This window comes from Scyliorhinus canicula, chromosome 1 (assembly GCF_902713615.1).
Source record: "Scyliorhinus canicula chromosome 1, sScyCan1.1, whole genome shotgun sequence".
In the NCBI taxonomy this organism is placed as follows: Eukaryota; Metazoa; Chordata; class Chondrichthyes; order Carcharhiniformes; family Scyliorhinidae; genus Scyliorhinus; species Scyliorhinus canicula.
Genome location: NC_052146.1, coordinates 184447509 through 184463868, shown reverse-complemented (window position 1 = coordinate 184463868; position 16360 = coordinate 184447509). Strand labels below are relative to the sequence as shown.

The window sequence follows — 16360 nt, the reverse complement described above, 5'->3', positions numbered from 1 at the left end:
GCCGTGGGACAGGCCGTGACCCACGGCATCCTTCATGCCCACTTCCGGGGCCGATTCTCCCCCCCCCCGGGCGGGGCTAGGAGCGCGGCCCCGTGTGTCACGGCGGCGCGGCCTTGACGACGGTCGTCAAGGCCGCACGCCAAGCGTCACGCCGGCTGACGCGTCCGATGACGTCAGCCGCGCATGCGCAGGTTGGACAACGCCAACCCGCGCATGCGCAGTTGGCGTCTTTTCCCTCAGCCGCCCCGCAAGACGTGGCGGCTTGATCTTGCGGGGCGGCGGAAGGAAAAGAGTGCGTCCGTTACGGACGCACGGCCCGCGATCGGTGGGCACCGATCGCGGGCCGTGGTACTGCAGTGCCAATCGGGCCCCCAGATGCCCCAAACGGGTACCTGGCGCCCGTTTCATGACGGCAGCGAGCAGGTGTGTTTGCTGCCGTGTTGAAACGGGCGTGAAGGCCCGGCCACTTGGCCCATCGACCTCGGAGAATCGTTGCTGGCCGTAAAAAACGGCGAGCGGCGATTCGTGGCGTGGGTCGGGCGTGGGGGGGGGGGGGGAGAATAGCGGAAGGGCGTGAAAAATGTCAGGAGGCCCTCCCGCTATTCTTCAACCGGCGTGGGGGGCGGAGAATCACCCACGGGGGGGGGGGGGTCATCTCTTTGTTTTGGGCTGAAGGGACGTGTATATTTGTTCTTTGCTAATGACGGGCGTTAATTTATTTCTTCCTTTTTGTATACACGGGTGGGGGGGTTTGTTCTTTCTTTTCTTAGTATTTTTTGTTATTGATATTTTGTGAAAATGTGAATAAAAATTATTTTTTAAAAAAAGGATCTCCACACAGCTTTCATGGCGCTGAGGACCCCGGTTCGATCCTGACCCCGGGTCACTGTCGGTGTGGAGTTTGGACATTCTCCCCGTGTCTGTGTGGGTCTGACCCCACATCCCTAAAGATCTGCAGGGTAGATGGAATAGCCACGCTAAATTGCCCCTTAATTGGAAAATAAATCGGGTACTCTAAATTTAAAAAAAGTTCGCTTGTTAAAAGTAAGATCTATGCACAGCTTGATGCAGCCACACACAAAGGTGACCATCAGGATTAGGGTGCATTTTTCCCCTTATCTATAGGTTTGTATATTGTGTCCCTTCAAATTGGTCCATTTCTGGTCCCCAAATGAAGCAGTAAATGGCTCGGGTAATCGTCACCGGACAGGAGTGCCTCGCACCTGGCGGTCAGGTTCTTACCTGCACTGGAGAGGGTATGTCGCTCCCACATACCTAGTTTTTGGTTCATTATATCTACTTGCCAATTCCAGTTTAAAAAAAATAAATTTAGGGTATCCAATTTGTTTTTTCCAATTAAGGGGCAATTTAGCGTGGCCAATCCACCTACCCTGCACATCTTTTTGGGTTGTGGGGGTGAGACCCATGCAAACACGGGGAGAATGTGCTAACTCCACACGGACAGTGATCCAGAGCCGGGATCGAACCAGGGACCCCGGCACCATGAGGCAACCGTGCTAACCATTTGCACCACCATGCTGCCCTGCCCTTTCCAGTTTTTAATGCATGGCCTGGTCCCGCCGAACCATATCCCCAGCACCTTTGGGCCGTCTGATGTGACAGTGAAGGGGTTGAGGGATCAGTCAGCCCAGTTCCCAAAGAACATAGCCTCATTCTTGTCACGATTCACCTTGGCACCCAAGGCCAATTCAAACTGGTTGCAGATGTTGAGCAGTTGGATTCCCTGCCCAAACCCTATTTTTGGGAGCACATGCATCCTGTAGGTGCACAATATTCTGTCAAAGGTGTTCTCCTAAGGGCAGCACGGTGGCGCAGTGGGTTAGCCCTGCTGCCTCACGGCGCCGAGGTCCCAGGTTCGATCCCGGCTCTGGGTCACTGTCCGTGTGGAGTTTGCACATTCTCCCCGTGTTTGCGTGGGTTTCGCCCCCACAACCCAAAGATGTGCAGGTAGGTGGATTGACCACACTAAATTGCCCCTTAATTGGAAAAAATGAATTGGGTACTCTAAATTTATTTTTAAAAAAGGTGTTCTCCTTGCCCAGGCTGATGAGGCGCGTGTGTTCAGCCCCTCAGCCCCTCTCTCCTCTATACATCTTGTGTAGACTTCTGAAGGGTCATCAACCTGAAACTTGAATCCTGCTTTTTGCTCCACGGATGTCACATTGCTATCACTTTCTAGTTTATTTCAGATTTCCAATCGGGCTCTCCTCTTCATTCAGAAGTTGTCGCTCACCACACCAAATTTGGGCTTCCTTGCCCTCACTTTTCATGGGAGTTTGCATCTTAAAAGATCATTTGGTAACATCCTGAGCAAGTCCAGTACCTACAATTGCAACTTGTCTTTCTGTAGGTGGCTCTCAGCTCAGCCCCGCCCATATAACTGCATAACTCGGATGCTGTGCAAATAGTCAATAGTTATTCTTCTTTCTGTAGGATTCTGAGGGTGTTAGATAATGGTTTCTAATCAGATACATATATGAACAGAAGGTCATTTTCCAGCTTCGATGTTAATTGTTATTATGTTTTATCAGTATGATGTTAAGGGCTATGTGGCTAGTCGGTAGAGAGCAGGCGTGATGTTAGGTAGTATACTCTGATTTTTCTTCAGATTGTCTAAATCCTTTGCCTTTTACTAACGATTTCCATGGCGAGAAACACTCAGAGTTTTCATCAATATTTTGTTCCCCTGTTTTTAGCAGGGCTCCGTTTTAAATTAATAACAGATCTGTCGTTATCTTAATGCAGTGTAGTAATTGGAGGAGTATGGTTGAAATGCTTTGTTGCATTGTGCCTGATGATTAACAAAGTACTGCAATTGGGTCAGATACTTATGTTGTTTGGAGCCAAATGGCTCCCTTTCTGTGCTGTGTTTTCCAAGATTTTTATCAATTATTTCAAACTTACATGGTCTGGAAGTCATTTTTTTTGCTGCGCTTACAGACACTGGATATGAGTGCCGGAGGAGTTGTGTTTTCGGGAGCTCTGGCTCTGCTGATCTTGTAATCTTTTATTTTATCCTGATGCACATTTCATGTATGTCTTTTCTGGGGATACATGTCTTGTGTGATGACCTTGGAAGATCCTAATTAGTATTTTTTGTTTGACCATTGCAGTCAGGGTGGGGCCCAGCTTGTGGTTGCTTTGTTGCTGGTGTGCGGGCTTTTGCCTCAATGGTGCTGTGTGCATCTGGATGTTGGCCACCATTGAGAATGTTGTTCTGGATGAGCTAAACACATCCATTTGATTTTTTGATTTATTTCCTATTATTTTGAATTTAAGAATCCACACCTTTCTCCTTCGATAGTCTGGGCAGATTTTGCAACATGAAGAGGATTGGATTCCTTCTGACTTTTCAGTGAGGTTGTAGTTTTTGCTTTGGGTCTCTTTATTTTCTTTTGAGTTATTGGAATGGGAGGATATGTGTGGTGGCGCACACTGAGGTGGGGTTGGTTAACCGTTGGCTTGTCTGTTGAAGAGAGAGATTGTTAGTATCCTTCTATGGTGACAGGCAGTGATGGGTGATATCTTTAGATCAGTTTTGACATCCCTCTCTTAGGGTTCTTTTTTCTTTGTTTCTTCATTGGGGTGCCAGGGTGCTGTTACTAATCTTGGTCCAGTCCGACGGTTTAGGGGAGGTGTCCATTGTTGTACCGGGGAGGAGAGATTCGGGACCTCCCCTCCCAGGGCACCCAATTGTTGGGTGTCTTGACGATTCCTCTTCTTTTTGGTAATGGGGTCTCCCCGGTTGGGGCTGGCGTAATCATCCATTTTTCTTCTTACTATAAATGGGGGCGGTGCACTGCGCTGGGTGTGGTTGGAGAGGTGCATGTCCGGCTGGGGTGTGGATTGTGGGTGTTGGGGTGTACCGGAGATTCTGGGGGTATTGATTCCTGTGTGTAGGGTGTGCTGGGATAGGCCAGGTCCATCCGGTGCAGTGGCTGGTGTCCTTTGGCCTCTGAGGCTTGCTGTGTCCCTTCTCAAAGGCATATTGCAGGGACATCCTGATAGGCTGGGTTTTGCTTCTACAGTGCACCAGGGGTTGAGCTGAATCCTGTATTTTGGTTGATATCCTGTTCCGCTCAGGCGCAGTTGGTCGCTTTCTTGTTTAAATGAGCAGCCTGTTCTCTTATTCAGTAGTGGGTGTTCAGCGTGCATCAAGGAAATATGGAACCTGAGTTGGATCCTGATTCTTTGTTTGTGATTTACTTCTGCTATCTTCACTCCTTCCTCCTTTCTGTTTTTTTCTTGGCAAGCCCGGGAAGCTTGATCATTATCCGAACCTGTTTCCGGTCGTCTCTGTCCAAATGTATGGAATGATGTTGGTTCTGTACTGGGCCTGAGGTTATGTTGTGTGGTGTGGTGTATATGTAATTCCCCTATAGAACTGTGGTTTTCAAGTATTTTTTATGTTTTCTTTTGTAAGAGTGGGTATAAAGAATCTGTGATTGGCTCCTGCATGGGTGGAGATGGGTTTGGTATTCGAGGAGAGAAGGCTGTGGTGTGTCATTGGTACCATTCGTACCGCGAGAGTTAAAAAATATATATTTTCATTCTCCATTTTCACATTTTCCTTCAAAATTTACACCCCCCAACAAGCAGTAAACGGTAACAAATACAAAGTCTTAACAAGTCCCTTAACAATAACAACGATCCCATCCTCCCATCACCCCAATCAACGGCCCACCTGTCAATATATGCATCCAATAAAACAAACCCTCCCACTGTGGAAAAAAAAACAAAGGAGAAAAGGAAAAAGGAGTCTGGAATCGCCCATGGTCGCCATTAACCTCCTATAGAGTCGTCGGCCGTCTCCCCCCCCCCCCCCCCCCCCCCCCCACCGCCACTCAATGCCATCCAGCCTCAGAAAGAGTACTGTAAATGACATCCAAGAATTGTAAACCCTCCCCCAACTCCTCCCCTCCACTTCCTCTTGTAAAACTCCTCCCCCCAACCTCGGTTCCTCCCCCCCAACTTTCCATCCCGGCTAGACCCCTCAGACCCTGTTCTGCCAGGCTCCGATGGCCGCAACCGCTCCCCCCACCTCACCCCCGTTCACTGGCCGGCTTAAACCGGCCAGCGTGGAGGCCCCCGCCTGGGTCCCTTTCCCCAGGAAAACGCAGAAGTCCCCTTTAGCACACAAACCCCGCATACACACCCACACCCCAAAGAACCCTCATTACAACAGAAAGTCCCATTTCTTTCCTTGTCCAAATATACACAACGTTGGCTCCTGTAGCCCATACACCAGCACGCAGTGAAACAAAAATGAAAAAATACAGTCATGAGGCTACATCGGTACATGACCATTTCTCAATTCTAACACAGTCCTTCTGCCTTCGCAAACTCCTCCGCTGCTTCCGCCGTCCCAAAATAAAAGTCCTTGAACCTGTGGGTCACCCTCAGCTTCGCTGGATATACTATGCCGCACTGCACCTTGCTAATATACAGCGCCCTCTTCACCCGGTTGAAGGCAGCCCACCTCCTCGCCAGCTCCACCGTAAAGTCCTGGTATTCGCGTATACCAGCTCCAGCCCTCTGCACCACCCGCTTCTGCTTGGCCCAGCACAGGATCTTCTCCTTTACACGGAAACACAGAGTCACTACCCTTGGCGGCTCACTCGCCTTTGGTACAGGCCTCCACGACTGATGAGCCCGATCCAGTTCATATCGGGGGGATCCTCCCCCTCCCCCAATAGTTCCGCCAGCATCGCAGCAAAATACTCAGTTGGCCTCGGTCCTTCAACTCCTTCGGGCAGCCCCACAACCCTCAAATTCTGTCGCCTAGATCTGTTTTCCAGGTCTTCCAATTTTGCCTCGCAGATCCTTGTTTTTTTTTTGTTTTTTTTCATAAATTTAGATTACCCAATTATTTTTTCCAATTAAGGGGCAATTTAGCGTGGCCAATCCACCTACTCTGCACATTTTTGGGTTGTGGGGGCGAAACCCACGCAGACACGGGGAGAATGTACAAACTCCACACAGACAGTGACCCAGAGCCAGGATCGAACCTGGGACCTCAGCGCCGTGAGGCGGTTGTGCTAACCACTAGGCCACCGTGCTGCCCCTCGCAGATCCTTGTTGATCTCCATCACCTTCCGCATCTCCTTCCCCATCGAGGTAAGTTGATCACTGTGCTGCAACACCGTCTCCTCCACTTCCTTCAGCGCCTCGCCTTGCTCCCGCACCTCCGCCACTGTGCTCGCCACCGCCGTCCTCACCGGGGAAATCACCTCCTCCACCAGCACACTCAAAACCTCCCTCATCTCCTTCCTCATCGCCTCCATGTGTTTTGTGAACTGCCTTTCGAATTCCACGGCCATCACCTTAGTTATTTCTTCAGCTGTAAGCAATGCGGCCTCCCCTGGTGCTCCAGCCTCCATTTTCTTTACCGACCCCGCGGTGATCTTTCCACACCCCGACGGACTTTCAGCTGTTTTCACGGCTGTTTTTTTACTGATCCTCGACATTTCCCTTCCCTGTGCTTTCTCCTGACCGTTACTGCCTTCGCTGCCCCTAGGACCGGGCAATAACCCCTGACAATGCCATTCCCGAACGGGAGCCTTCCAACGCGCGGCTGCCTCCCGCCCGCCGTCACCGGAAGTCCCCGTACTGCTAGAGTTGAGGGAGAAATACACTGGTGCGCGCTTGAACATGGCACGGAAAATTCATCCTGAACTCTTGTGACATGGTGGTTAGCATAAATGCTTCACAGCTCCAGGGTCCCAGGTTCGATTCCCGGCTGGGTCACTGTCTGTGCGGAGTCTGCACGTCCTCCCCGTGTGTGCATGGGTTTCCTCCGGGTGCTCCGGTTTCCTCCCACAGTCCAAAGATGTGCGGGTTAGGTGGATTGGCCATGCTAAATTGCCCGTAGTGTCCTTAAAAGTAAGGTTAAGGGGGGGGGGTTGTTGGGTTACGGGTATAGGGTGGATATGTGGGTTTGAGTAGGGTGATCATTGCTCGGCACAACATTGAGGGCCGAAGGGCCTGTTCTGTGCTGTACTGTTCTATGTTCTATGTTCTTGTGACAAGTGCATCGTGGACCATGTTACCGTGGTTTCATGGCCTCATCCTGTTTCTTCGTTGATCTCTGGTGGGGTTTATTGAGGTATCTATCTATGCCTGTTTGTATTGAGCCAGGTATAATGTTGTTCTTCTGTCCCATGTATGTTGAGCTGTGTTTTCCAGTGCAAAGAGTTGTCCCCAACCGAGTGTTGTGACTGGCACATTCCAAAGTCCACGACCACGTGCTGAGGGATGCACTAAACCTTGGGGCAGCCGCCACAGAGGCGCAATGGGGAAAGGTCGCTGACATTTCAGCCATAGTGAACTGAGAGGCTAGGAATTGAATAGAATTCCCTCAGGTTGTATGATTTACACTGAATGTATACAGTGAATATTGTATATATCACAATTGTATCAAAGCACCTCAGAGTGCAACTTGATTGATTGGACAACTATACCATTGCGCCTTTTATGTATTTATTTATTTAAATTTAGAGTACCCAATTCATTTTTTTTCCAAGTAAGGGGCAATTTTGTGTGGCCAATCCACCTAGCCTGCACATCTTTGGGTTGTGGGGGGCGAAACCCACGCGAACACGGGGAGAATATGCAAACTCCACACGGACGGTGACCCAGAGCTGGGATCGAACCTGGCACCTTGGTGCCGTGAGGAATCTGGGCTAACCACTGTGCCACCATGCTGCCCCTTTTATTTATTTATTTTAAAAGAAATTTAGCGTTGTAGCCATCTGGGATGGCCACTTACAAAGGATCCTGGGAAATATGGCCACCTGCAAAGGACCATGGGAAATATGATCAACCCAGGACTCAGACGCTCAGAGCTTTATGTATATTGGCAACTCAGATAACTAGACGCAACCGAAACCCCCAACTACTTTGCATTCTAATGGCCCATTTCCCCAGAACAAAAGACCTGCACTCAGGTAACAGATACAGAAACAGACTCATCAGTGCCACTCCCTTTGCTTAGGGAGCCCAAAAAGCCAAGGTCAATGACTGCTCAGGACATGCCCCACCATCAAGGCACCTGCCCCTTTATTGGCCAAAATCGAAGGCAGTAATCGAAGCCTGCCGAATTATTGGGTCCAAAGCTAAGGACCGCCCAAAAAGAGCGCGAAACCCCAGAAGGATAAAGAGACACTGTCATGTGCTCGGTCTCTCTTGGCCCCGGCCTACGCCTAAAACCAATTGCAGCATCACGACCAGAAGCAAGTTCAAGACCAACGATCGCTACCAGACAGGTGAGCCCAGCAGAAACTAAGTCACTTCTCCAGACCCAGCCACGCAAGATCCGAACAAAGGCCTTGTTCCTCTGTATAAAGCCGGGTGCCTGAAGTTAAGTACAGGTTGTTGTAGCGTTAGGTGTAATTTAGCTTGTAGTGTTTTATGTTGCATGTCAAAGTAATTCTTGTGTGTAAATAAACTATCATTGAACTTGAACTAACTAACTGATTGTTTGGTCTTTGATCGATATCCGGTAAAATCTTGTGGTGGTATCATTTTATCATTTGATACCTGGCGACTCTGAAAAGCAATATCATCATTAATAACCATCATATCAGTATCCAGTTAAAAAAGCAACATTATTGGCGTCTCCGGTGCAAATTGGCAACAGCGTACCCAATTCTTTTTTTTTCCAATTAAGGGCAATTTAACATGGCCAATCCACCCAACCTGCACATCCTTGGGCTGTGGGGATAAAACCCAAGCAGACACAAGGAGAATGTGCAAACTCCACATGGACAGTGACCCAGAGCCGGGATCGAACCCGGGTCCTCGGCGCCGTGAGGCATCGGTGCTAACCACTGCGCCACCGTGCTGCCCTCATTGCTCCTTTTATAATTTCCTTTGTGGAATATTTGGAATGTTCTTTTGATTGCATTTTCGCACCTCAGAGTACAACATGATCTGTGTAGAAAACCTGAATGTCATTGCACTTTCTGTGATGACCATTTTGAAGTTTGTAATGTTCTTTCAGCTATCTTATTTTGGCAAAAAAAAATACATCTATTGCCTGCAGTATGTCCTGATCACTGGATATTTTGATGTAACAGTCAAGAATATCACAGACGTGTTCAAGAAGATGAGAAACCTTCCATGATTGGGAATTCACATGGTACAGTTACTGTTTATTCTGCTGTCACAGTGGAACCGAGGGGTGACCATGCATCTTTACAACCCTCATGTCCTATTGTGGATGTGCTTATCTTCCTCGCCAGGTACATTGATACTGTTAGGAACTGCATGGAGGTCAAGGATACCTTTGGGATTTGACTGTAAGTGTATGTAAGTGAGCAGCATTGGAGCCTCCCCCCAGCTTTGCTAAGCAGAGGGAACCATGGCTACCTCATTTATGTCAGGCAGCCAGAGTTTTCCATTTTTGTGGTCAACCTCGCCATGCGGTGGCCAATTGCATCATCATCATCTGCAACAACGGCAAGTAGGAAGATCATTTGACAAAGGACTACCGACAAACTAAGTGTTGCAACATGGGTGGTGGGGCATGTCACCTCTACAAGACCTGCTCAAAACACTGCCTCTGTTATGCACAGGTGACAAGACCCAAGGAGGGGTATGTGGACAAAATAATGAGTGCAAGTTCCACTAAGAAGACCTGCTACCCTCCACCTGCCAAGCCCTCCCAGTGAACAGAATGGGACAAAGAAGGACACAGTGGGGGAGAACAAGGAAAAGGGAGAGACAACAGACTGGCAAGCACCAGCACTGTCCTCAGCAGATCTATTCATTGGAGGAGTAGCCAGCAAAGAGACGACCGAAGGAGTGGAAGCTAGTGAAGGTGATCAAAAAGGGACTTAGCAGCTTCCCAGACTAACAGCAAGAGGTGACTCCATCTGACAAGATGATATGAACAGCTGCTCTTCAGAAGAAGAAGAAGCAAAGAGCCTGAAGGAGGAGTCACCCAAGCTCCAAAATATTGGAGACAGCAAAGAGGCCAGCGCATCCCAACACAGAACATACAGTGCAGAAAGAGGCCATTTGGCCCATCGGGTCTGCACCGACCCACTTAAGCTCTCACTTCCACCCTATCTCCGTAACCCAACAACCCCTCCTAACCTTTTTGGTCACTAAGGGCAATTTAGCATGGCCGATCCACCTAGCCTGCAAATCTTTGGACTGTGGGAGGAAACCGGATAACCCAGAGGTAACCCACGCGGACACGGGGAGAACGTGCAGACTCCGCACACACAGTGACCCAGCGGGGAATCGAACCTGGGACCCTGGCGCTGTGAAGCCACAGTGCTATCCACTTATGCTACCTTGCTGCACATAAAAGTGAAGCACTCAGCACACCCCCGTTCTGTTAAGCACCGTTGCTAACTCTATAATAAGAGCTTGGAAGCAGGTCTTTACTTCTTCGACTCCAAGTTTATAGTTTTCAGCAATCACTTCTCTAACAACACCACAGTACCACCTGTATCCCCTTTATATTTGGTGCAGAGTATTAAACAATTAAAACCCCAATTCCAACATAAGTACGAGGAACATTAGCTTTTTCCTAACAAGGTCCAAGAAACCGTGAGCAGCAATGCAGCATGTGGTACAGTGGCTAGCACTGCTCCCTCACAGCATCAGGGACCCGGGTTCAATTCTGGCCTTGGGAGACTGTGTGGAGTTTGCACATTCTCCCGTATCTGTGTGGGTTTCCTCCGGGTGCTCCGGTTTCCTCCCACAGTCCAAAAATGTGTAGGTTCAGTCGATTGGCCATGCTAAATTACCCCTTAGTGTCCAGGAATGTGTAGGGTTTTTAAAAAATAAATTTAGAATTCCCAATTCATTTTTTCCAATTAAGGGCCAATTCTGCACATCTTTGCGCTGTGGGGACGAAACCCATGCAAACACGGGGAGATGTGCAAACCCCCCACGAACAGTGACCCAGAGCTGGGATCAAACGTGGGACCTTGGTGCCGTGAGGCAGCAATGCTAACCACTTTGTTACGTGGGATCTGTAGGGTTTTTTTTTTTGTTTTTTTTTATAAATTTAGATTAGCCAATTATTTTTCCAATTAAGGGGCAATTTAGTGTGACCAATCCACCTACTCTGCACATTTTTGGGTTGTGGGGGCGAAACCCACGCAGACACGGGGAGAATGTGCAAACTCCACACGGACAGTGAACCAGAGCCGGGATCGAACCTGGGACCTCAGCGCTGTGAGGCAGCTGTGCTAACCACTAGGCCACCGTGCTGCCCTTGGGGGGGATCTGTAGGGTTAAGGGGTTATTGGGATAGGACAGGGAGGTGGGCTTGGATGGACTACCCTTTCAGAGTGTCAGTGTAGACTCAATGGGCCGAGTAGCCACCTTCTGCAATGTAGATATAAATGCCCTTGAAGAGGAAGTGATTGAAAAAATATATATTTTTATTGGACTTTTAACATTTTGTATCAAAAGGTAGAGAACAAAACCAACAGATGTATCAAAAATTACAACAACAGTAACTCCAATAACAGAAATATTGGCATTTCATTATTTACATTAGTGTATATTGAACATACTGAGAAAAAATATGGGGTGGGATTCTACATCAGCCGATTCCAGAATTGCAAAACATGATTGGGCAGAGAACCAGTTGTGACGCTACAATGCCATGCTCCGGTGCCTCGACAGCGGCATCAAGATGTTGTACTGCGCATGTACAGTAAATGCCCTCCTCATATCATTAGCGGGCCTGACCCGGTATTCTCTAGGGCCTCCGTGATGCTCCGCCTCTACTGGGGGGAATTTCACTTGCGGTTTTAAAAATCGGGAAACAGGCGCCGTGGCTGATGAGGGAGAGAGAGGAGGTAGGACATGGAGAGGCACAATTGTGGGCTGCTGGCCCTGCCACTGACAACGGGGTGTGACCAGGGGATGGCCCATGGGGTTGGGGTAACCCCCCCCCACCCCCCCGGACCGGGGTCCTCAGGCATGGGCCGCCATTGCTGTGGCCGACCACACACCATGGCCCCTGGTTTTGCAGAGTGCCACCACGCCACCGGCCTCCACCCTCCACATCTCACATCATCCGCCCAACAACCCTTTTCCCCCTCCCCCAACCAGCCACCACCTGCCTGCGGAGCAGCATGCAGCCCACCCTGCAGGGGGGTGCCGGATGGAGGCCATGGAGCATACTGCTGGCATGGGTAGTGCCAGCCAGTGGTACCCCTGGTAGCAGGGATGAGCGGCAGGGCCTGAGACCCCCGCAGTACTGGGCACTGACGGGCTCAGGGGTGCTGTGAGTTGGGTACCAGGGAAATGGCCGGGGTGGGCGCGGGGATGGGGGAGGAGGGGGAGGACATGCGGGAGCGGGGCCTTCAGTACAGACCGGGGCCACCGTGTAGCCCAGCGGACCAGGTTGGGCATAGGCATGGGCACCCATGCCTTTCAACCCTGCAGACCATGGACTTCGGAATTCAACTGGGAATGGTGGCCTTCAACCTGTCCGCCGCAGCCTTGGAGTAGGCACTGAGGCTGAACAAGCTGGAACTACACGAGGGGGATCCTGCAGCAGCAGAGCCTGCCCCAGACGTGGGAAGGAGGCGTCGCAAGAGGCCCCACATGTACCGGCAGCGCATGTCATTCGAGCACCTGCTGGACTGGGCAGGCCATCAAAGATTCCGGCTGAGCAGGGGGAAAAGCCTCGGGTCCCGCAGAATCAGGGAAACGGATTCTCCACCCTGGCGCCAGCCGTGATTTCAGCGTCGGGGTGCGGAGAATCCAGCCCGGGGCGTGTCACCACCCCTCCACCACCCCCACACCATCCCTTCACCATCACCACCATCAGCACCCCCACCACCCCACACCCCCCCCACACCATCCCTTCACCATCACCACCCCACCACCCCACACTCCCCCCCCCCCCCCCCCCCACACTCCACCCTCCACCACCCGCACGCCTCTCTTCACCACCACTCCCCTCCAGCCAAATAGCGTGGTGGCTGCAGACACAGTCCGGCTGCCCTGGTAGGGGCGGGCCGATCGGAGGGTGGCGGCGGGGGGGACGATGCCGATCGGCGGCTATTTTTAGTATCCAGCTCAGTGGTCTGAGTCCGCAATGGAACGGCGTGACCGCTGGAGGCCGCCGCCATGCTCATACGCGGCCTCCGACCCGTATCTGCAGTAAAAGCTGCTAGATTTACGCTAGGTCCCTGCTCGCCCCCTGCAGGGCCGGAATATGTGGCCATTCCACGCCAGTTTTTCTGGTGTGAAAGGCCACAGTTTTTATGATAGCGCTGGGACATCGTCCCAAACACAGAGAATCGAGCCCCCCAACTCAGCGGGGTCTCACTTTTAAAAATAAATTTCTTATAAAATTCCTTTTTTCCAATGAAGGGGCAATTTAGCCTGGCCAATTCACCTACCCTGCACATCTTTGGGTTGTGGGGGTGAAACCCACGCAAAGACAGGGAGAATGTGCAAACTCCAAACGGACAGTGACCCAGAGCCGGGATCGAACCTGGGACTTCAGCGCCATGAGGCAGCAGTGCTAACCACTGCACCATTGTGCCGCCTTGAGAGGTCTCACTTGCTTGCCTGATGCTGACCACCGCCTCGGTGGCTGCCCTCTTCCCAGGCCCACTGATCAGGTATCAGGTGGCTGGTATGGGTTCTGGCAGCTTGTGCAGGGTAGGGGTTCGGTCACCCTCCGAGTGGGGTGGGGGCTGGGCGGGGCGGGGAGAGTGATTGCTGCCCTGAGGAGGTCATGCAATTTCCTATGTCACTGCTAGCCGTTCCGGACGGTGTTGCCCATGCACCCAGACCTGGTGCATGGTGATGGGTGGTAACCTCCTCCTCACCCCGGGGTACAGGGTAGCCCTCCACTGCATCCAGCAACGTCTCCAGTTCTGCTTCGGTGCCATCTTGTGGCCTGGAAAGAGTGTGATCGCGGGGAGCGGAGCGCAGCTTGTCGGAGCGGAGTGCAGCTTGTCGGAGCGGAGGGCAGCTTGTCGGAGCGGAGGGCAGCTTGTCGGAGCGGAGGGCAGCTTGTCGGAGCGGAGGGCAGCTTGTCGGAGCGGAGGGCAGCTTGTCGGAGCGGAGGGCAGCTTGTCAGGAGCGGAGGGCAGCTTGTCGAGCGGAGGGCAGCTGTGTCGGAGCGGAGGGCAGCTTGTCGGAGCGGAGGGCAGCTTGTCGGAGCGGAGGGCAGCTTGTCGGAGCGGAGGGCAGCTTGTCGGAGCGGAGGGCAAGCTTGTCGGAGCGGAGGGCCAGCTTGTCGGAGCGGAGGGCTTGCGGAGCGGAGGGCAGCTTGTCAGAGCGGAGGGCAGCTTGTCAGAGCGGAGGGCAGCTTGTCAGAGCCGAGTGCAGCTTGTCGGAGCGGAGGGCAGCTTGTCAGAGCGGAGGGCAGCTTGTCAGAGCGGAGGGCAGCTTGTCAGAGCCGAGTGCAGCTTGTCGGAGGGGAGTGCAGCTTGTCAGAGCGGAGGGCAGCTTGTCAGAGCGGAGCGCAGCTTGTCGGAGCGGAGTGCAGCTTGTCGGAGCGGAGGGCAGCTTGTCGGAGCGGAGGGCAGCTTGTCGGAGCGGAGGGCAGCTTGTCGGAGCGGAGTGCAGCTTGTCGGAGCGGAGGGCAGCTTGTCGGAGCGGAGGGCAGCTTGTCGGAGCGGAGCGCAGCTTGTCGGAGCGGAGTGCAGCTTGTCGGAGCGGAGGGCAGCTTGTCGGAGCAGAGGGCAGCTTGTCGGAGCGGAGGGCAGCTTGTCGGAGCGGAGGGCAGCTTGTCAGAGCGGAGGGCAGCTTGTCGGAGCGGAGCGCAGCTTGTCAGCGGAGTGCAGCTTGTCGGAGGGGAGGGCAGCTTGTCAGAGCGGAGGGCAGCTTGTCGGAGCGGAGGGCAGCTTGTCGGAGCGGAGGGCAGCTTGTCGGAGCGGAGGGCAGCTTGTCGGAGCGGAGCGCAGCTTGTCGGAGCGGAGGGCAGCTTGTCAGAGCGGAGGGCAGCTTGTCGGAGCGGAGCGCAACTTGTCGGAGCGGAGTGCAGCTTGTCAGAGCGGAGGGCAGCTTGTCGGAGCGGAGGGCAGCTTGTCGGAGCGGAGCGCAGCTTGTCGGAGCGGAGGGCAGCTTGTCAGAGCGGAGGGCAGCTTGTCGGAGCGGAGGGCAGCTTGTCAGAGCGGAGGGCAGCTTGTCGGAGCGGAGGGCAGCTTGTCGGAGCGGAGGGCAGCTTGTCGGAGCGGAGGGCAGCTTGTCAGAGCGGAGGGCAGCTTGTCGGAGCGGAGGGCAGCTTGTCGGAGCGGAGTGCAGCTTGTCGGAGCGGAGTGCAGCTTGTTAGCCTCCCGAGTGTCAATCCCGACTCCGGTGAATCAGACACTGTTTTTCATTGGAATCGGTCGTGTTTCACGTGGCACTGGTGCGAGCTCATTAACTATTGATGAAGTGCTCTGGGAACGGCACCAATTTTCCTGTCGTAGAACACCACCGATTCAGTCCCTGCATCAACATTTAGTCTCTGAAATGGAGAATCCCGCCGACGGTATTTACAGTAATGGAGATAAATATAACTCTGATTATCAAATACAAACTTGACTTTCTGGTGCCAAAAGCAGAGGTCTGATTACCCTCTGATTTCCAGCTTCGGCTTGCTCTTAAAAAACAAATCACTTGTTGAGCACAAAAAGCTCGAGAATGAAGGACAAAAGTCAGTGAACAAGAACAAGCACAGCCCACATCGCCTCCGTGCAGGAAGTGGCCAGATTGGCCCCGCCTCCTCACTCATTTACATACCTATAATACTGTGCGAAAGATTAATAGTTCTTAGTCTTCCTGATTAGCGATTTTTAGTTAATTGTTTTTGTTGAAATCCATTTCAGTTATATTGGTCTTTCTCTAGGTTGATGTTGACTGTCGGTGTGTTCAGTCAGGAAGATGTTAAAGAGCTACGTGTATGGTTGGTTGCGAATATTTGCGACTTATTCGGCAGTACTCTGGTTTCTCTTCAGATCGTATAAATCTTTCGCCTTTTACTAAAGATTTCCGTGGAGAGGAACACTCAGAGTTTTGAGTAATTTTTTGTGGCCCTGCTTCTGTGGGGCTGTATTATGTGAAAAATAGATTCAATCTTTATTTATGTTTTTCTTGCCTGATTTAGCTGTTCAAGTTGGGCCCAATGCACCACATTATGGAGACTGGGTGACCATTTTGTGCAGTTCATAAGCATAATCTTGTCATTTCAACTCAGCATTTGGCTCTCTATGCCCACGGGGCAGCAGGGTAGCATGGTGGTTAGCATAAATGCTTCACAGCTCCAGGGTCCCAGGTTCGATTCCCGGCTGGGTCACTGTCTGTGTGGAGTCTGCACGTCCTCCCCCTGTGTGCGTGGGTTTCCTCCGGGTGCTCCGGTTTC

The 16360-nt window shown here is 51.9% G+C and overlaps 2 non-coding genes across 2 annotated transcripts; both read left to right on the top strand.

Annotated features, from left to right (window-relative positions):
* The first annotated feature begins 2609 nt into the window (after positions 1 to 2609).
* Positions 2610 to 2724, top strand: LOC119978550. The gene has a single exon (XR_005463484.1). It is a non-coding gene; the product is annotated as a U5 spliceosomal RNA (small nuclear RNA).
* A 13212-nt stretch (positions 2725 to 15936) lies between these two features.
* LOC119978421 lies at positions 15937 to 16049 on the top strand. Its single transcript, XR_005463446.1, has one exon. It is a non-coding gene; the product is annotated as a U5 spliceosomal RNA (small nuclear RNA).
* Positions 16050 to 16360: the final 311 nt, after the last annotated feature.